The following is a 23,799-nucleotide window of genomic DNA, read 5'->3' as shown; positions in this document are numbered from 1 at the left end:
GAGGTCATGACCTGAGCCAAAATCAAGAGTCAGTCACTTAACTGACTGAGCCACCCAGACACCCCATTTATGACGTTACAATATTATGTCATTTTTATAGTCAATCTACAGAATTCTATTTAAGTCAATGCATTTGAAATAAATAGCATTATTTCAACTCGAATCAACCACTAAATGTATCATTTTTTATTGAAAAACACATTTTAAATTATGGAAAATAGACTTCAATTCCTTAATGGTGATGATGTAATGGCATTATTAGAGTGAGGAATTCCACCAGTAACAATATAGAGAAAGATGATGCTACTGGATATTGAGAAGTTCTTTTCTTTTAAATTCAGTTCGAACTCATTCAATTATTCTATTTTAACACATGGATTTTGCACTCTGGATGCTCACGGCTTCAAACAGGAAGCAAATCCAACTATAAATAACTGCAATAGAGTGAGATAAGAATAATAACAGACTGAATATAAGTTAGAGATTATGTAGGGAAGAGAAGGACAAGCAGGATGGTGGCATGGGATTTAAAAGGGCTTTACTGAGGAGGATAGTGTAAATTTAGGAAATCTGATTTAGAAAAAAGTTGTGGTTTTACTCACTCATGTGAAACTTTATCAACTCATCTTTAATTCAAGCATCACTCAAAGAATCTGGTAATTAGATAATATCACTCCATAATTATGAGCTGTAATATTATAATTAAACTTCTTTTATTCATTTTGCTTTGTTTGAGTCTGAATTTCTGGGAAACAACCCTTTGAAATTCACATTTAGAAGAAGAATAATGGCCAACACTGGAGCACTTACTACCACCTAGGCATTAATTACTCCAAGCACTTTACATGCATTATGTCATTTAATCCTGACAACTTGCTTATGATGTGAACTCTATAGTCTCCATTTTGTAAATAAGAAAAATGAAGCACAGAGAGATCAATAACCTTCCTGAAGTCACAGAGCCAAGATCTGAACCCAGTGACTCTAATTCTAGATCCAGATCCAGATTTCTCCATAATCCCATACTGTTTTCAAATAATTAAAATAATAACTAACATCTAGTTTGATGTTTTCCCCAGTTGCCATTTTATTTGAGTTCACATATTACAGTGACATTAAAGGAACTTAGCCCAGAGACTTCTGTTAAAATTACTTCTGCTTTTGCATCTATTACGTAGTCCATGGCCCAGCAATTCCACTTTTAGAATTATACTCATTATATCCACGTTTGGTACATTTAACAAAAGACATAGGCACAAAGGTCCACAGCATCATTTGTAATACCCTTACACTGGAAAATAGCAAAATGCCTTTCAATTCTAGAGTAGATATACAATCCGTGGTACACTCCTAATGGAATGTTATATGGCAAGGAGAATAAATGGTCTATGACTACAGGCAATATGGATGAATCTCCCAAACAATGTTTGGCAAAATAAATCAGACAAATGAGTATATAACATACAAATCCATTTGTCGAGTAGGAAAAGAGACAAACCAACCTAAGCTATTCAGAGTCAGAATCATTATTATCCTTAACGTGTGGAGTGACTGGGATGGAGAAGAAGTGGACTCTTAGGAACACTGATAATGTTAAATTTCTTTTAATGGGTGCTGGTTATATGGATGTGCTTGAGAAGCTCATTGCGCTCTTCATTTATAAGGTGTACACTTTTCTACATATATATTATACAACAATAATGTTTTAAATAACATGATATAATGCACTGACCACTCAACAGAGCAGCTAGCTATATATGCAACATATTGAATGGAGCAAATACTAACAATTAAATGTTATTTTATCAAAACACTGCTTTGGGCATTCAGCTTCATATACTTAGCTCTTGAATCATAATATGATACAAGCATTTTATAATCTTTAAATAATTTAAGAATTTCATTTTTCTGGTTTGGATCTGGGCAGGGAGTGGAAAGCACAAATGAGCCAAAAGGTTTTAGTAAAACAGGGCAATGCTTTTGAGATGGTAGCAAGGAGTTGAGCAGGAAACTGGAGCAGCAAACGAAAGTCTCTAAGAAAATTCAGGAGCCCACTTACTAATTGGGTGGTGTGAGCAGAGTATCTAAGGAAAAAGTAAAAGATGTTCTGGCCAGGCATGAGTAAAGAGTAAAGGCTTTCTTGGACTATGAGTGCAGGGTTAAATTCAAGTGTGAAGGGCAGCGATAAAAAGCGATAGTTGGTTCCAGGCACAAATCCATGGTAACCATCTTAAATTGTGCTCTGTTCCCTTGTTGGTCTTTCCAACTGCACAAACTATAATTGCCTTTAAAGTCATTGCAAAATCCCCAAATATTAAAAATTATATATATATATATATATATATATATATATATATATATATAGACACTGTCCCTTGAGCCAAGCAGTTATGTGGGCATTTACTTTGTTATTCCTTCTCACTAAAACCTCCCAACAAAGGAAGGAAGCATATTAGTACTTAGAATGTTAATGTAAAATATTTAGAGGGGTCAAATGTTTGCAGCTTTTAAGTACTGAAACTATGAATACTTGTCCTGAAGCACATAAAGCACCATCACAAACCAGAAAATATTAATAACTTGCTGCTAACTTAAATTGTGCAGCCCATGGCTCCTCTAGATGATGAAAGTCAAGTAACTCTTTTTGAGTGTACACTGGAGTCATCCCTCATCTTCTTACTGGTAGTAGGTAAATAAGCCCCACGCTAATCTTTGTGTTAGTGCTTTCTTATCTCCTTGTTAATCTGTAATTAATTTAGGAAGTGGCACATACGATGTGGGACTGGAATCAGTTTTATTTCCAATGTTAGAATGGTAAATCCCTTCATTAACAGAAACAGTACATGGAATAGTTATTAAATTTATTCTTATTATGTTATATTGGGTATTTGTTTCAGATTGCAGTTATGCATGAATGGATATTATATGATGCTTTGATGACCTTTCGAAATTCATCTGATTAAACGCTGTTGTACTTCATTATGACATTTCTCTCCTTGTACTACTAGATTTGATGTGTATGGCTTAATAATGCAAGGAGACATGCATGCTAATAACTTCACAATTCATTGCTATTTTGTAATGCACATGAAATTTAGTACAAGTTTCGCTGGCTGGAGGCTTACATGAATCATATAAATTAGAGGGTAACAAAAGAACATATTAGCATTTGTTAGCCTAGATGCACGAATTTTATACTAACCATTTTAATATGTACTACAACTTTTCCACCCTCAAGTTAAAAAGCTTTTCAATTTTTCAACCAACATCATAATTGAATTGGTTCTCTTTCTGCCTAAGGATAACAATTTTACACTGATGGAATCTTTATTAGATTCTAAGGATTATACTGATGGTTCTGGTTTGTAAAGTCAAACAACTCCACCTAGAAAAAGGGGTATTTCAAATGATCATGACCAAAAAAAAAAAAAAAAAAAAGTTAAATTTGTCTTTTAAGGAGAAAATGCTTGTTTAATTATTATTGCAAAATAAAGCTGAATGAGCCTCTGATAACTTATTCTCAGGAGAAGTGGACACACACTGAGAAAGCTATGTAACATAAAATTTCATAAAGCAAAATTGGCCCCAAATCATGGCTATTTTTCACTCGAATTGGTGTTTTGTTGATTTCCTAATGAATGCGTTTTTAAGTTGGTGTTTGAAATAGAATTTTAGAAATCATAAGATAGGACCTTTCTTTTTTAGAGGTGAAGATTTTTGTGTGTGGCCTAATCCATTATTCTTGAAATGGGGTTTAAATCAACTTCATACCAAGTTATAGCATGTTTCAAAGTCCCATTAGTATGATTTTCAAAGTCCCATTAGTATCCTGACAGCCTGAAAGAAACCTTCAGATACTCCAAATTAAAAACTCCAAAATTATAGAAATGGCCTTAGAGATAAGCTGTATAGGCCATGGTATTTTTGAACAATGAATCTGATGTCTGGGGGGGGAAAGGTTATGTGTAGACATCAAAGTAATTTTGACTATTTTTTTATATATTTTAGTAGATTTTTCTGCTGCCTTTGGTTGCTGGCTTAAATCTAGAGGAAGAGTCAAAACAAGCATTGCTGACCATAAAGGAAGACTTGAGAAGTGAACGAGATAGCTGGAGGGAAAGCAGATGAATGTAACTGCCTTGATTGCAAGCCACTGAAAGAGACTGTTAACTGATAAGCACATGCATATATTCATGGATGTACACACACACACTCATACACATACAAGTCAATTGGAAGGAAATAGGACAATTCATAAACTCAAAAGAAGAGTGACTTCTTCTCTAAATGATATGAATCAGAGCAATTCTTGGTTTCCAAGTAGTATGAATTAATGGGCATGTGGTTTTCCATTTAATACAATTTTTTTTTATGTTAAGCGTACCCACAGTTTTCTCTCAGTAACCAATTCTCACTTAGCTCAGGAGTGGATCGTATGTCCCTGCCTAAGCCAATCAAAGTAATTCATTCATTCATTCATTCATTCATTCATTCATTCATTCATTTTAGCCTTGGCAATTGCTTAGGGATGTATATGTAACCCAATAATGTCTTTCTGGGACTTCTCAGAAATACTTTAATTCCTGTCACCCCAGATTTGAACTTGAGAGGTTATATTTTCAGGGCTATTATAATAATTTATTACCACTGAAAACAAAACACTGAAAGTTAGCAAAAATTTGGGCGGAAAATACACACATATGGACAACCATTATGTGATAAAGTAACTAATGTAGCAAAACCAAGCCAGACACTCACACATAAGCCTCATAACTAATATAGTTTTAATAGAGTGAATACTCAGTAAATGATGCCTGACACTGCTCAGAGATTAAATGCACAAAAGGTCTTCACTTAAGACCAAACCCTATCCAACTAACCAAAAGCCCTCACTTGCGTTAAGAACTTGATGATTCTTCAGAGAGTCTCTATTCAGCCACTTAATTCTTTATCTTTAGCAAAGTCATTATGGTTAATAAAGGTAACTTATTAAGTTAAACTAGAGCTCAAGTAATCAGTTGAGTGCTAAAGCTTAGGAATTATTTAAGTTCAGATCCCTAAATAAAATATGTTTTAATAAACTATTCAGAAGTACTATCTTCTAAAACTGAACTTTTACAATGGGCCAGTCTCTGAACCAGGTGTATTGGATCATTTTCTCACTTCATCTCCACAATTACTTTGTCAGGTGGCATAATTAGTACCACCTTCAAGCGAAGAGGTATAGTGTTAACTTGCTGAGGAAGGATTCAGATCTGTGTCTATCTGAAGTAAACAAACACCTTTTTTTACCACTGACCCATGTCCAATCTAGAGATATCTTTAGATTACACTTCTATTATTACAATTTAAAACTGAGGTTTTTTTTAATACCTGTAAGCTCAAACTGAATCTCCTTCACATGTTTACAACTCAATTTATTACTGACCTCTCTCATATCAGGTCCCCTCCCTGACAAATATAAACAGTGCTGTTGGGATTGTGAATTGGTACAGCTTTTCCAAAGTATTTGGCAACATGCTGCAAAGGCTTAAAAGTTCTGGTACTATGTGAATCAGCAAAGTTAATGCTAGGAATATTTCCTAAATGGTTACATGTAATCATATTGTTACATATTCAAGTAATTCATAACAGAAAAAAAATTACAATGCAAGTAAATCTCCAAAGAGAATTGAATAAAGCAATTATTGCTTAATTACACAATGGAATACTTGGAAGCCATTAAAAATGTTTCCATAGAATAATATACAATAGCATGGAAAATATTCACAATAAGCATATGGAAAATAAAGTAGGATACTTAACACAATGTATAATATGACTCTTTAATCCTGTTCTAATATACACACAGAGAAATTTTTGATTATCACTAAATAAAGGAATTCTGGGAATTTCTTTGCAAAAGCTGTGGTGGTTGCAAAGAATATAAACCTACTAGAACCAGCTGAAGCATAAAAGGTGACTATATCATAAACTCTGGGGTATTTAAATGAAAGCAAAGGGAGAAGTACAGTTGGGCCTTGGGAGAGATGGAAGTTGGACACTGGAAAGCTGTTCAGAAACAAAGCTGTTACATTCTTGAAATTGCTCTCCTCAAGGCTTCTGTTCCTTTGAATATCTGTTTTGATAACCCTTTATAGTTTGGCTTTCTTTGCTTCCCTGTGTGTATGTGTCATACATGGAACACCCAACCATATCCTGGTTCACATATTCTCACTTCAATCAATTAGGGAAGGCTGGCTTAGCATCTCTAGGTTAAAAACCTATAGGAATATCTCATCTAACTCGGGCCACATATGGATCCTAATTCAATAAATGGTGACAAAGGGACCAGGTCATAGAATAGGAATTTCGGTTTTAGTGCCAACCTAGGGGTTGGAGGTGGGAGGTCAAGGGCCTGGGACCTTACCTTATAATTTTTTCTGTAAGAGGAAAAGTGTGTCTTTGCTTTTGCATTATTATGCTTTTCTGAATTTTTCAATGTGAATGCATGCCTCTTTTGCACTAATGAAAAAAAATTACCAAAAATTTAAAAGAAAAAAAGAGGTTCAGAGAGGTCATGGGCATAGCAGGTGGTCTCCCCTTTTGGACAGCAGAACCATGAATTCTATCCTGCTCACATCCTCATAAGAGGTAGAGAATACTATGACTAGGAACTTGATACAAATCTTTTTTCATCACTGCACTCTTTGAACCTACTGGTTTCACTAAAGATCCTGAAGGTTCCAGTAAAATATCTAATGGCGGAGGGAAAACTAATGGGTCTAAGAAGCCAAAAGCATCAGAGGTCCCAGCTTTGTTTGACTCTTAAGAGAAAATGGGTAAGGAAAACAGAAGCAGCATGATATGATATAACATTCATACCACCCCCAGGAGAGAGGTATGTCAGGGATTATGTCCCATCTTTAGGAAGTTACTGATATTTATTTTTTTATTTTTTATTATTTTGTACTTCTAAAACATGCACATGTGTGTGTTTATTTATAGATACTATAACGATTTTTAATTCTGTACTCACTGATTTTTAATTCTGTAAAACCAATGGGCTTGAACTAAATAATATATAGCTCTGAAAATATGTAGTTCTAAATATCTGGTAAGAGTAATCATAAAATAACGAGGTTTAGATATATTCACTTGGTTTTTTTATGACAGTTAAAGTATATTTTCAAGCTATTTTGGCCTGTGTACCAGAAAGGAAATTTCAATATTTGGGGTCTTAGTCATTTATTACAGAATAGGCCTTGTCATTCAGGAATAATCAGGTATGCAATGCACTGCTATCTTAATGGGTTTTTAAACCCCCCTTCATGGTTCATTAACATGGATGGACATAACTTCAGAGGTCATAAAGCACAATAGCTTTCCTACACTTAGTTGATAAATAGGTCAATCAGCTTACTTCATAGAGTCAACAACATTCTAGATAAGCACAAATTGAAACTCATACACAACTAATTGTATATGGAATGACCAAAATGTCAGATCAAAATTAATATCTATGCATTAAACTATTATCAACTATATGAGATGGCCTTTCCATTTTGTTTTACTCTGTTGCTAAGCCACAATACTCTCATTAAGAGTGCGTCAATATTTTTTTTTTCTTTTTTGGAGGCAGAGTAAGAAAACAGAGTTTTGCATATATAAGTTATATCTTCATTCAAAAATTTATTTTTATCTTGGGAGCTAATTCTCAATATGTTATACTCACTACTCTGTACTGTTTTCCTATTGCCTACTACACATTACTTTAGTTTCAAATCACTGTGGCTCTTTCAAAAAAAAAATGATGTGTTACACACCATAAATGTACTTGAATTCCTTCCCTGATAATCAAAAGTCTGTCAAGAGGTTTGCTAGGATTCGACTCTGATATTATACTGTTTGACATCATTCAATAATGTGTTATACACTGAGCAAACAAGTGTTACTCTTTAGTCTCCAACATATGTCAAAATAAATGGCTATTTCAGTTCTAGTTTTCACTGAGTGACATTTCTATGTGGTGTCATGCTTTTACTTATCGACCTTAGCTTCCTGGAGTGATGAGCCTCAAGACCAAATATTACCTCTATTGTTCCCCAGCCTATTTTTAACAAGTTGTCAAATCCAAAGATCCATTCCAAACAATTTCATGAAACAGTCTATCATGTCTCATCTACTAAATTGCTTTATTATCTTCTGCACCATTGGTACCAAGACTAGATCCTGTCGTCCAGTTTCTGATTTCCTGAACTTCAGTTCATATTCCTATGTAACTTTTTTTTTCACTATAGCTACAGGTTTCGGGATTGTTAATGCACATTGACAAGATCATATCTATGGATAATCTTAAATAAGTGGATTATTTAAAAGTTATCTTTGGAAGTTGCTTTATAGACATCATTGCAGAGGCTTACAAAGGAAGAGATTCAAAAACTGAGTTAGATGGATTTATGCCAGACACTCAACTTCAGGGTCAAAATCTTACAGTGGATAATTCAAAACTGCTTCACCAATTTACTCTGAATTTCTGTGTTCATTTTTTCCCTCTCCCAGTGCATTTTCTGATGCTTAATATGACAGATACTCAGTTACATCAATTGCTCCTTTTTTCCTTAAAAGATTCTATAGTCTCCCTTTGTAATGTGGAGGCTTTTTGAAATTTCAAGTGAAGTCTATGCTTTCCTCATCTTTCTTATATATTATTTTTGCAAGTGGGTCATGATGGTAAGAAGAGAAAATGTGCATATTTGAAAGTTGGGGAAATTTCTTGAACTGAAAAATAATGTCAAAACAATTCATGTTATAAAGAAATCAAAGTACTAAAAATGAAACAATTGTATCTAACTTTATTATTCCCTACCCTGCCCTCCAATTACACGGAATCAACTACTGTCAAAGATTTTTATCTTAGATCTATTAATTATTACTTCCAAATCCTAAATAGTTCGCTTACCCTGGTATTTCTAGATTTACCAATATAAGACACTATTAAATACCTCATAAAATATGAGGATTTAAGTCATTTATTCTGTTTTTCACCTCCTTACACCAACATGTAATCAAAACACTGTAATGAACACTCCAAACTCCTCTTTACCATCAGTGGCCCCCAAAATTCATTGATTGGTTCACCTAATAAACATGTATTGAACAACAAATACACGACCAAGTCTTTTTTTTTTTTTAAGATTTTATTTATTTATTCATGAGAGACACAGAGAGAGAGAGAGAGAGAGAGGCAGAGACACAGGCAGAGGGAGAAGCAGGCTCCATGCAGGGAGCCCGATGTGGGACTCGATCCCGGGTCTCCAGGATCATGCCCTGGGCTGAAGGCGGCTCTAAACCGCTGAGCCACCGGGGCTGCCCCAACTAAGTTTTTTATAGGTGCTGGGAACGTAGCGGTGTATGAAACACGATAAAGCCTGCCCTCATAGATCTTTCATTCTCATCAGGAGAAAATAGACAATACAATATGCCAGATGCTGATAACACGGTAAGAACAAAGAATGAATGCAGCATAAGGAATTCAAGAGGCTTATCGCATCATATGAGAAGGGCTTTTGACAAGGTAGCATTTCAGCAAACATTGGAAGATAATGAAGGAATAAGCCATGTCAGTATCAGGGGGAAGATGGAGGAAATTAGCAGAAGCATAGCTGGTCTGTCTATAAAGGAAAGGCAAGAAGACAAGGTGAAGCACAGTGATTATAAGGAGAGTAGAGAAAATGAGAGGGTTTGGGACAGACAACAAGGAAGAGGGTGTTTTGCAGATCTTAGAGAACTGTCAGCCAATGAGGAAATGTCTGGTAAAAGGAATGAAATGGGGTCCTAGCAGCATCATGCATCAGAATGGAGACCATACAGTGTCTTCACCCACCATGTCTTAGACTGGGCCTCTCCATCATAGCCTTTGTACCACATAAGCAGCAGTAGATTATTCTAATAATATGATTTATAATGGTGTTATGGAAAGCCCACTGGACTAGGGACAAAGCAATGGCAAGACAATGAATCTTTGCAAGGCAGAAAAGAGCCTTGGACCAAGTCAGTGACATTAGTTGCAGAGAACAGTGGACAGACTTGAAAGAAATTTCCTAAAACCATCTGTGACTATATATGGCTCTTTAAGAGAGTGAAAGGGCAAGGACGGATTTCCAGGTGTCTGTCTTAGGAAATGAAGAGATACAGTTGAGAACTCAGGAGAAGAGGCACGTTTATTGAAGTTTTAAAAAAAAGTCTATTGCAGGATAATTTACGGTCTAGGTACTTGTTTGGGTATTTGTTTTCACTACCACAATGTGAAAGCTAGCATTTCAGGGAGAGGTTCTTAAAATTCTTCCTTAGAATTTAGTGTGTACTGTTATTGTAGGATTAATAATTCTCATCCAGTTTTCTTCGATTAAGATTGAATTGTACACTTTGGAAAGGTGATAAGCTTAAAACCAAAGGTTACATATCAGCAAGTTGACAGAAACTGGCATAACTATTCTGGTCATTTAAAAGTCCCTAACTACTAGATAACCTAGTTTAATATTCCCCATATCTTGTTGCTGCATCTGATTTCATTCAAAAATATTTGAAGGTTTACAATTTTCCAGATGCTAATCCAGGTCATGGCATAAGAGTGAATAAGCTATGGTCTCTATCTTATTCTTTTATGGCAACATATTCTATTAATAAATTATGAGAATGCCAATCATAACTCCATTTGATGCTGAATAAGTACTTTTTAAGGAGAGTGAGGAAAGACTATTTTAAAATCATTTCATGGAATGTACTTTTCTAAAAATTTTAAGCAATTCCTCAATGGAAAACTTTTTAAAAATTATTATTCTGTTTTTCTTAATTCTCTTTTATAAATGATCCATATGAAGTTTGGCAAATGTGTAGTATCTTCCCTTCCCTTCCCTTCACACAGCAGAAATCATTAATCTATCATAGACTTCTTTCCGAAAGAACCCTTCTGAAAATATTCTCAGAAATATTTTTTACAATAGAGCACAAAATAGCAGCAAGCAATATTTTATTCGTGCATATGAGATGAAAATTCATTGCCATCCAAGGCTTGAGAAGGCATTTTTACAAAAGATGATAGGAAAATGGCCTATGTACCTCTATGAAAAGGATCAACTTCATGAGTCATCAGGAAAATGCAGATTAAAATGGCAATGAGAGAGTAATATCTAAATTGAAAAACTCAGACAAGTGTTGACAAAGATGCAGATCAAATGGATGTTTCACTGTAAATTATTTAGGTTTTAAATTGGTCCAACCACTTCATGCTAGGGTTATACCTAAGCAAAATATGTCCATATGCTTACCAAAAGATATGCATAAGAATATTCATAGTAGCAGTATTCAAAATAGCCAGGAAAAACTGGAAAAAAATACCCCATCACTAAATGGATAAATAACATATTTACAATGTTATTTTATATTACATTATATACTATACAGTAATTAAAACAAACTACATTAAATTGTACCATGGATGAAACTCATCAACTCAATATTGAACAAAAGAAGCCAGAAAGGAATATATATTATCAAAGTTTGTTTATATAAAATTCAAAACACAAAATTAGTCTATGGTGTTACAGGTTACTGTTGGGAAGGTATCAAGGTTGCTGGTAGCTGATAGTATTCTAGATGCATTTTACATAGGTGGGCTCATTTTGTGGAAAATAAATTGAGCTGTAGTCAGATAATATGCATATGCATAATAAATTAAAATAATTATATGCATGTCATAGTATATTAAAACTTACTTTTAAAAAAACTAAAAACCTTTGGCCATCCATGAAATTCCACCAATTTTGGAATTTTCACTATTTTCTATTTGAAAATCCACTCATTCTGGAATTTTACTTCCACACGAACATCTATGCTTTCATGATGAGACATCACTTTAATTAATTGTAAGAAAGTTTAAAAATAAAATTTCAGATTCTAAAAATAGCCCAGGTTTCCGGTAAAAATTAATTTTCTACTACTAAATGGGCTCTGTTCATATTTCATTTGATCTTATCTTCATATCAAAATGTGACTGCAAATTTCTTTTCAAAACAAGTTAAGTAAAATTTGGTAATAAAATACTTTTAAAAAGAATAATGTATTAAATTATTAACACAATGACTTTGGGCATTTATCAAAGCTCTTGACCTTATGAGCTGGGGAAAGAGAAATTGAAAGGTAAAAAATATAGGATTCAGGTGTATTTTTCTAGTACTTTTTATTCTTCTTACTTACATAACTTGTTTCTTATGATTTCCCTGTGAATGTAAGATATTTGCTCTTTTCTGTTGATCATTGTTTCTTTGGATGATAAATATAAACCACGCTTTGCAGAATTTATTTGGGGAATTCTCAAGTGCTTTTCCTTATATACTTTTTTGTATGTCAACTTTCAATTCAACTCACTGGATTTATAACTGCAAAACTGGAGGCTTTTAAAAAGAGAGAATATCTGAGATGATCTATTTAATTCAATTTTAGAAATTTCATTCTTTTGGCCTGACACAGAGGCAGGTTTGTGATCCCATTCCTGATCGAGGAGGTATCCCAAGGGAGGTGACCATTGGTGCTTGTGGCAAGGTGCTTTTCTGTGAAGAGATACTGTGAAGGGTTCAGGTTTCTGCCTCTACTCTACAATCTGGGCAGCTGTAGTAAACAGAGAATCAATCAATGAAAGCCGGAGCTCACATGTTTAATCAGCTTGACTATGATAAATAAACTTGTGGCTATTCACGTTTTTATAATTGATTTAATCTTATTGCAGAGCAGAATTTACGGGATTGGAATAATGAACCATCAGGAAAGAAAAGAAAAGTAGAACAACTAGGTCCTTGATGACAATACTGAGCTATTGAAATTGCCTCACATGGAGCTGACATATCATTGGACTTTGGCAGGTAAGGGCAGTAATAAATGTACTTAATTTTAAACAATTTTTCATTGGAATTATACAAGGAAAAATAAAACTATATTATTTGAGATGGATAAGTTTATTGTCTTCTAGGCTTCCCTGAAATCTCAATGCAGTGTCTCAGACTTGACACATACCTAACAAACATTTGCTGAATTTGCAATTTGTGCTTTCAGCTCTCGGAACCTAGAGCTAAGCATATGCTTCCAAAGCTCTTCTCATTATCAAGCCCCCACCAACCTTAGGAGAAAAATTAGATTATTTTAAATTTATTTAAAATTGATTAATATATTGATTGGTTTAATGATTTTAAACTTAAATTTAATTTCCCACTAAGGAGAGATTGCCTTTTTGAGTACAGTATCTCCTCTCCATTAAGAATACATGTGTATGCCCCATGTTCGTTGCAGCATTTTTCACAACAGACAAGACATAGAAGCAGCAAGTGTCCACTGACAAACTGATGGCTAAAGAAAATGTGATGTATATATGCAAGGAGAATATTATTCAGCCATAAAAAATAAAGAAATCCTGCCATTTGCGATATGTGTGGAACTTGAGAGCATTATACCACATGGAATACATCAGAAAGTGAATGACAAATGCTGTATGACTTCACTTAGATATGGATCTAAAAATGCTGAACTCATAGAAACAGAAAAATGGCCACTTCCAGGGGTGGGAGGGTGAGGGAAATATGGAAATGTTGGTCTAAGAGTACAAATTTCTGGTTATAAGACAAGTAAGTTCTAGGGATCTGACATAGAGCATGGTGACAAGATGTATTATAGACTTGAAAATTGTTTTTGTTTTTTTTTGAAAATTGTTAAGAGAGCAAACCTTAAATACTCTTACCACACACACACACACACACACACACATACACACACACACACACAGATAACTATGTGAGACGATGGAGGTGTTAAGTAAGCTTATTGTGGTAATAATTTTGCAGGAATATGTACATGTACTAAATCATCACCTTAAAATGACACAGTGTTATATGTCAACTGTATCTCAAGCTAAAAAAAAGAAAAGAAAAAAGAAAAAAAGAAAGTATGCTAGAGGATATGTAACCGGGCACCACATGTGTGGTGGGTTGGTAGGGGAGAGGGAAGAATGGGGGTGAAATATCTCATTTAGGAATTTTCTGACACCAAAATGACAATGACTATGGCTCATCCCTCTATGCAACGTTCTGCGATACATAGTAAATAGAATTACACAAATATAAATATTTACGAGTTTATTTATCATATTCAAATAGATATTATGCCTAGATTACAAGTTGTTTTTTAAAAATATTTTATTCATGTGTTTGAAAGAACACCCATTTGTAGCATTTCTTCCTCAGATAGAGTCATATTTTCTGAAACCTGGCAAGCACATTTTTATAAGATGCCTTGTACAATACATCAACAACTAATGAAGAAGAAATAATGATGACGGTGCACTGTAAAATGTATTAGAACACTAATTAGACAATCGCAGAAATGCTTACTGATGGCTTTTAAACACCTGCTTGGTAATTTCTAAGCCGGGGTGTTACTTCATTTAACAATACACGCTTAATTAGGAGACAGAGTTAAGATTAAATAATAAACCCAGGACCGCCCAGCATGCTCTATGCTTTTAACTTTCTACTTCATCCACAAAATTTAAGGAATGATAATTTCATTTACAGGGGAAGCAATAGAATAGATTTATTTGTTCCCTCAAGGCAGATTCTAATCACTGTTATGAACCTCATTTCATAGAATGGCAGAGAAGATTTAGGAATGAGGGTATGTATGGGGGTATTGCAAAGATGTGGGAGCCGAGAGCGGGAAGCTGATCATTTCCAGGTGTAATTTCTCCAGACACCAGGTAGTCCATTTCTCTGTGCTCAACAGAAACCAAATTTTGTTAGGGCTTCCATCTTAGTGTCCTACCTTGGGTACCTGATGTTTTATGTGCTTGCCACCCCACTTGCACACACATTTACTTTCCTCCTATTTTTGGACACACAAATACAGTGGAAGCACCCACAATAATAAATATGACAACACACAGTTGGCCACAGTTAGCAAGTGGTCTCTTAACACCGAGAGAGCATTCAACAGACCAGCAGGACTGTCCTCACCTGTTTCATTAGAAGTGCACCATCTCTGGCCCTGCCCTTGACCTACTAAACCAGAATCTGAATTTTCATTAATTCCTTAGATACTGTACATGACCATTAATTTGTGGTACACTGCCCGAGGGCATTTTATTTTTGATGTCCCATTCAGTCTTAGCTTTTGATTCCCTGCAATACTCTTGGGTCAGTGTAACAACCCTTTTCTTTTAGCTAACCACAATGGGCTTCTACTACCTGCTACTAGAAGACTCCAGAAAGCCCTGCTTTACCTCTTCAATCAATTTTATTTCCTAAAACAAAAGGAATTTTACATTTGATTTCCAAAACAATTTCCTTTCCCCAAGCAGCATTAAAATAAAGATTGAGGGGGATTCATACTGGGGGGGACCCGAAATTGAGTTATTTGTTGTGGCTTAAAGGGTGATTGGTGAACATCTGAACACAGAATAACTACCCATGTTCAATGGCTGAATTTATTACAGGAAAGCCTACCACTACATGTAAAAAAATGTTTTTAAGAATAATACTGTGCTACTGATACTGTAAGAAATAAAAAAGGATGGAATGAGAACTTGTAGATTAAGAGAGGCTTAAAAGAGACGTCAGGCCAAATTAGAGGAATAAGAATAAACTCATGCTTCTAAGGGTGCACGTTTGGGTGAATAAAAACATTAAAAATAATTAACTATAAAGTCAAGATAATGGCTACTTATGGAAGAGGAAAGACGTGATTGAGAAAGAGCATATGGAAGGGGTATTTGGGTAGGTAGCAAAGTTCTATTTCTTAGCTTGATGATAGTTACAAAATGGGTTCTGTGAAATAATTTATTAAAGCATATGTTTGTTTTGTGTGGAATTTTTTGTAAGTGTATTTTATTATAAAAATATATAAACAACAAAGGAATGTCTGGTAGGAGAGTTTAGCTTTACCTTAGAACTGAAGTACCTTTTCTGCATTATCAGCCTCTTTGCTTTAGTTCAACAATATTAAAGTCAATTACCAGGGATCCCTGGATGGCTCTGTGGTTTAGCGCCTGCCTTCAGTTGAGGGCGTGATCCTAGAGTCCCCAGATAGAGACCCATGTCAGGCTCCCTGCATAGGGTCTGCTTATCCCTCTGCCTGCGTCTCCACCTCTCTGTGTGTGTCTCTCATGAATAAATAAATCTTTTTTTAAAAAGTCAATTACCAAAAAAAAAAAAAAAAAAAAGGGGAAATATCTTCCATTAAAAATACAGCAAGGGAAAATAAATATTGGGTATATTTTCAGGACTCATCATTCTGGATTCACCTATTATTGACTTTTTTTTTTAAGAGGTTCTGTTTTATTTTGGCATTTCAGGAATTGGCTTGTGCTTCATATGGAAGCTCTAGATCCCAGGTGCCCAGATGCTAACATGATGATGTATTAATACTGGTCCTTTACTCATCCTTATCTTGGAGAGAGGGGTAACCACAATATCTAACTCAGATCTTTGATATGATGTGAGAATATGTTTTAAATCACTAAGTGCTGTGCCTCACCCATTTATGATCCCAAGAGCTGTTAATTTCTAGTAGAAGTTGTGAAAAGAGCAAGACTTTTAGAGTCTAATGATTTGGACTGAGTCCCAAAACTCATTTAAGCAGGGTAGCTATTTTCTGCCTAATTTCATAAATCATTTAAGTGTTCATTTGGGAAAAGTTAATTTGTAAGGTATTTTCTATTGTTCTTAACATCTGGAAAATAATTCATTCTTCAAATCCTAGATTATTATCTTAGAACAATATCTAAGAGGTTGAAGTGCAAGGTCAGATCATTTGCACATTATAAATCTTTGATATGTACTATATACTTGCATTTATCTGAGATAAGGTAATAAAGCTAAAAAAATTTCAATCAATATTGTTTTCAAATCTTGATAAATGTTGAATCTAGTTCATGGGTACATGGAGGTTCACTGTATTATTCTCTTTATTTTCTAGCCTTGGAAACTTTCCTTAAAAATATCTTCAAACTCAAAAAGATATATAGATTAAATATGCATAGCTTTTGTATGTCAATCACAGCTCAAATAAAGGAGTCTAAAAATATACAGATTGAAGAAAAGAATAAAATCTTAAAAAAAATAGATAAAACCACCCTTAAAAATCTCTTCTGGAAGGAACTATGTTGAGGATAGTCTAACATGTCCTCTTTATAGAATTCCAACACAGCTAGTATTTCCTACTGGGTTGAAATAAGTCATCTTTTTCTTTGGTTAAGTACCAGATTAAAAAAAGGACTTGCCAATTTGATAGGTTAAAAAATTGCATTTTCCTCATTTAATTTGTATTGCTCTGAATACTAGTAAAGTTGACCTTGTTACATTTTTTATGCTTTTTAGTCCTATAATTGTCTTCTTTTCATATCTTTGGCTCATTTTACAATAAGGTCATTCATCCTTTTATTATTATTCTCTAAGGACTTCTTATACATTACAGATTAATTTTATTGTATAATACATGTCCCAAAGTCTCCCTGTCTTTATCTCACTTTTTACCATAGATATAAGATGTTAACCTTTATTCAGATATGCATATATATACATATTGTTTTTCCTTCATGCTTCCTTCCTTTGCCTTTTTACTTAGAAAAACTCTCCCCTTCCATTTATTGGTTACCTATTTACATATTTTTCCCCCTATTCTTTAAGATTCCATAAACTTTATAATATTTAAATAGTATATATATTATGATTTTGTATTATAGTTGACTCTTGAACATGGGTTTGAACTGCACTGGTCCACTTATACACAGATTTCTTTGTTCAACACATTATAACAAGTATATTTTCTTGTGGTTTTTAAAATAACATTTCCTCTTTCTAATGTGATTGTAAGAACCTAATATCTAATACCTATAACATATAAAATATGTGTTTCTTGACTATGTTATCAATAAAGCTTCAGATTAACAGTAGACTATTAGTAGTTAAGTTTTGGAGGAGTCGAAAGTTATATGTGGATTTTCGACTGTGCAGTTAGTTAGGTACACTTAAGCCCACGTTATTCAAGGGTCAGCTAAATTCCCTTTGGCACTTACTTAGATATATTTTGTGAAGTACAGATGTAACTTCCTTTTTCCCCTCAAATAGACAGTTATTATTTATTCTGAAAATAAATCCATCAATCCTTATATACTTGAGTTTTCTTCTCCTTCATATTCTAAACATTATGAAAACAGGATGCTTTGCGTACATATAATTTTTATTATAGGTGACCATTCAAAAGTTGACAAAAGGCAGCTTTAGTCTCTGTAGCTGAAAATATTTCATTTTTCAGAAACAGGTATACTTTGAGAAAATAAAGAAACTCTGAGGTCCCCATTTATTTTCACAGGATGAGTAGAAAGGAGATAGAATCTAAACTGTTCTGTAGGTAGTTCTGCTGCCCTTCTCTTGTGTACAAAACAGAAATTTATGACACTAAAGTCAAAATCATGGTGCAGGTAACCTTGAAATAATCTTGAAATTCCCATGATAGGCACAAAACTTTTCATTTTTATTTTGAAAGTAAGGCTTAAAGATGTAAATAATCTTAGAAGAGTTTACATTTTAACCTCCAAGAACTTTAGATATGATACTGATAAAAGCCAACCCTAGGAGCAGGTATCATTGATAAGGGTTCCTGTGACTGATTGGGCATGTTGGGGATGGAGAGAAGTTAAAAACACAAGATGAAAAATAGACAGTTTCTATCACTTGTCTTGCTATAGCTTCTAATTCCAGAAAGACGATCATATCCTAAGTACAATCTAGCAATCCTTCTCTGGAAGACGGGCAAATGAGTACCATCTGTAAAAAGCTATGGAATTCTCTAGGTCGTACATTTCATTTGACCCTGATGATGAAAATACCAGATCATAGGTTGATGAGAAAGATGAGATAAACAAGAAGAGTTATAAACTCAAGATACAATGGTGTGCTACAGATACACGTAAGTCACTCCTAAATTGTAGGAGGAACAACCGAAATTCCAGAGAAAAACAAATGACATATATTATACCTAGAATCTGAGTGGACAATGCTTGTAACTTCAGGGAGGGCGGGAATAACATTTAGATGACTTAGGTGGTAAATTGTCCTGACCCTAAGAGATGCAATGTTTCCATGGTAAGAAAACATCATCATTCTGGTGTTTATATAGGGACAGGAGATAACCCCTCCCAGGGACGCACTGCCCCAGATGGATATAAGTTGAATTTTCCACTCCTTTACCATACAACTAAGAGGTTAAAATACCTCCAATACAACAAACGCAGTATTTTACTGAAAGCAATACTTAATAGGATGTTTATTCTTAAGCAACAGAATGGACAAGGGAAGATATTGTCTTTGACAAAGAAACCCAAAAAAGTGCTTTTCTACTCAATTCTATTTTTGTCCCCTTAAATCAATGAACTCCAAGCATTCTCCAATACAAAATATTCTCTCTTTTACAAGAAAGGGAAATGCAGTCATTTCAGATTATAACTCCTTGCCTTAAACTCTTTACCTCTTCCAAATAAGATACATGTTTTCTCATTTATGTTGTCTTTCCCTGGAAATTGACTCTTGTTAAGAATAAAGAGTAATATCAAATCGAATTTCACATGGTTGAAAGGCAAAAACAGAAACATATTTCTGCTCTCTTATCCTAAACACAATCCTTTATAGATTAAGTATTAGTGTGTATTTCTTGTGAAATAGCGTTTCTATGATATTCTCCATTATTATTTAATGATATATCATTTTGCTTATTACGTTGAGGCTAAACTGGAGTGTACATGTTTCCCTGTGAGTGATTTTATTTGTTTTTGTTTTTGTGGTAGTGGTCATATTACTGTTTCTGTTTATCAATTTGATGATGACCATCATTTGGACAATATCCAATTCAGCACCTCTGTTAATTTTAACACACACCTCTAACTGCCTGCTGGATATTTTAACCATTGCTCACTTCTACCTAAAATCAGGCATGCTGAATGCTAGTATCACAATCTCCACTGCAGCCACAGTGAAATTGCCTCATTTGTTGATTCCCTTTTTTGTCTATGATAGGCAGAGCAATAAGTGGGAGTAGAGTCAGAATTCAACATTAGCAGAATCAACATCTTCTAGTCAAAGATGAGGCTTGAAATCCCTCATAATCCTTGTCTCCTTTCTTATTTTTTCCTTTCCTCATGTCTAATTATTCACTTGTTAGTTTCCTTTCCACAATTTCTTCCTTCATAGATTAAAGCAAACAAGGACAGCAGACAATGAGAAATATGTCTTCATCTCTCCCTGTGTCCAGGATTGGGAGGTGTTTTACTTCTATCAGGGCCTGAGGAAAGTTCACCTTCACTCTGTATTTCTAACCCACAGCACTATTAATGACACATTTCTATAGAGCTCAATGATCATACAGTTTTCTTTTATTTCCATCTGGCATGTCAGGTTCTTTTTTTTTTTTTTAATGGAGATCATCTACATTCAAGTCAGCAATTATTTTTGGAGCACATAATACATGCCTGGTGCTGTAACAGAAAGGGTGCCTACTTCCAATAGAAGAGTCTGGAAAGGTCCTACCTTTCCAAAAGTAAGAGGAGAGGCAAGTTCTAATGTGAGATCCTGCAACACTAAGGTTTACAGTTATTCTTACAACATATAAGTGCTAGAGATAAAAAAAGGTAAAAAAATTAATTTAGAGGAAAACCTCATTGAGAGCTTGTATGTTAGAATATAGCTTTCGCATGAAAGGGGTAAGCAAAGTTGTAAGAAGACAAAGGTTAGTAAGGAATCCAGCTCCCTGTTAAAACCCCATGTGTGATTCTTCAGGTTTGACCATGGTAACAGAGGCTTTAGTTGGCAGGCCTCATGGAAAAGCTGTCCTCCCCAAACCAGATTTGGGACACAGCCAGTGCATGGTAGCCTCCAAAGGGGAGTGCAGTGAAGGATGCACTCTGTGGGTGGTCATGCTCTTCACAGATTTATGTTCCTGGCCCAGAGGCTTCATTCCTCCGTCTCTTTATCCAAGACTTCAGGCAGAGGTGTTCTTTTGGCAACTTTGCTGAGTTCTCCTTATGCAATTGGGGAGTGGAGTTGGATGAGGAAACCTTCAAGACACTTTTATCTGCTCAGACTCAGTGCCTAGTATTTTTTTACACCTCAGCCTCCCACTTCCTCCTCCCCTTGACTTCAGGGTCCATCAAACTACCAGAGTTTTTGTTCAGGGTTCCCCCTTAGCGGTGATACAACCTCCTTTTGGCCCTACACGGGTGTGCAGTTCCATGGACAGGAATGGAACAGGAGGGGTCCCACCTTCTCCAGTTTTAGACTTGCTATTACCTTCCCAGAAAGTGATTAAGAGCTTAACCATTACATTTTTGGCTTCATGCTTTAATCAGGAGCAAGACACTATCAAATCCTTTGTGTACACAATAAGGCCTTCTCTATGAGACAGACAATTGTAAGGAAGCATCTTCACTAGGTAGACACATTCAAAATTTCCTCTTCCTTCAGAGCCATGGGGCTAGGGCTTGGAACTGGAAGCTCAGGCTGTATTTCACCCTTGTCCAACCTGCACAACCATAAAGGTAGACCAACCCTAGATTGACAGTACCAGCAAAACACACGGAAGGAGGAAGGGTAATTTCCTACAGATAATAAGGCTCTGGGCAGACACCAGAGCCCACCTCACATGCCATAAGCAGAAATCAACAGTGTCTACAGGCAGAAATAGAACGGACCATTAGTTACAAGCAATAACCCAGCTAGACAGAAGGCAAGGTGTGAATACAGGAGAAATTCATCCAACCATAACACAATGGAGGTGAACATATTTATAATCAAAAAGAAAAATCACATAAGGGAACAAAGGCTCTTTAAACAAACACTCAAGAGTTCTCACACCCATTGTATAATTGAAACTGTGATTAACACTCAAGAGGAGAATATTTATCCAGTACTTTGTCAATGTTTGTTGTTTTGTGAACCATTAAAAGCTTGGATCTCTAGTCTTGAACTTTGTATTTCTATCATTAAACTATAGCTTCTATCCACAAACCAAAGAGCAGATGAAATATAATTAGAATATGCCTTTCAAGGAGAGATAGGAATATGTAATAAAAGCATTTCACAACACCATTTGAGCTTGGACAAGGATCAGTGCCAAATATGGAAGGTTCTCCCACTGCATGTGGAAATGTTTGAATTGTGGGCCCCTTACTACATAGAGAGATGACTGAAGTCTCACTGAATTCAAAAGTAACCTGAAAAACTATATTTGTCTTTCTTTTTTCAAAAAGGATTTGAAATCCAATCTTTATCCTCTAAAGATAATATTTCAAGTGAGTACTTTTAGAGGATATTGTAATGACCCTGATTTCTTTTTTTATAGATACATCCTTCCTAGATAGAATAATAATCTGATTTCTTAAGTGCCTTTAAATACAGCAATATCATTTTACCTACTTTAAAAAGTCAAATATGAATGTAATCACAGATCCTATTAATTATTGCACCTTCAAAATCTATTTACACCATACTCAATGTTACGCTTTTATAATGTTACGTATAATGTTTGCCTATACAGTAGGCAACTGACATTTGCAGGTTTGTATTTTATGATTTCGACAATTAACAATGATTATGAATGTCTATGACATGTAGTATTTTGTAATTTTCTGGAGGTCTGCATTTGAATTGCTGGGAGGTAGATGATCAAGAATAAGTTACTAAGCTAGTGACTGAGTACTCTCATCCAGCAGCTGCATACCTGACAAATGCCTATTTGCATTAACACAGATCCTAAATCAAGTTGCTTTATATTGTCAGAGATGACTCTATTCTATTCACAGGTGAAGTGGGCTGATGATCTAACACAATGACTCTCAAACCTGCGAGTGCATCAGAATCATCCAAAGGGCTTTATTAAAACACCAATTATTGGGCCCCATCCCACCCCAGTACTGTGTGAGTTGGAAACTAAGAATTTGCATTTCCAGCAAGTTTCAAGAGTTCTGAGGAGATGCTTTGAGGACCACTGATCAAAAAGATTTTATCCATTTCATCATCAGAAAATTTTTTTTCAAATTATAATTTCCTAAAACAAGTAACAGCAATAGTTTCACCAATACAATTTGTTGAATCACACAATTACAAGGGATAACCTAGATAAGAATTGATATTTACTGATAACATTATCTAATGGTCAAAAAAAATTTTTATGGTCAAAAAAAAAAACAACACTTTTCTACAAGTTGTACAATAGCCACATCACCGCAACAACTAAGTCCTTCCCCTTGACCAATACCATGCCTCTCAGTCTACACAGGAAGTAAGCAACTAGGTATTAATACCCAGTATAGAAGGGGGCCTCTAGAACTTTTCTTTTACACTCCAAAACCTGGTTGGGATTCTATTTTTTTTTTTGTATATTTTTTAATTGAAGTTCGATTTGCCAACATATATAGTATAACACCCAGTGCTCATCTCATCAAGTGCCCCCACTCAGTGCCCATCACTCAGTCACCCCAAACCCCTGCCCACCTCCCCTTCCACTACCCCTTGTTCGTTTCCCAGAGTTAGGTGTCTCTCATGTTCTGTCACCCTCTGATACTTCCCACTCATTTTCTCTCCTTTCCCCTTTAATCCCTTTCACTATTTCTTATATTCCCCATATGAATGAAACTATATAATGTTTGTCCTTCTCCTATTGACTTACTTCACTAAGCATAATACTCTTCAGTTCCATCCAGTTCAAAGCAAATGGTGGGTATTCGTC

This window comes from Canis lupus, chromosome 20 (assembly GCF_011100685.1).
Source record: "Canis lupus familiaris isolate Mischka breed German Shepherd chromosome 20, alternate assembly UU_Cfam_GSD_1.0, whole genome shotgun sequence".
NCBI classification, from domain to species: Eukaryota; Metazoa; Chordata; class Mammalia; order Carnivora; family Canidae; genus Canis; species Canis lupus.
This window is presented reverse-complemented; position numbering follows the sequence as displayed.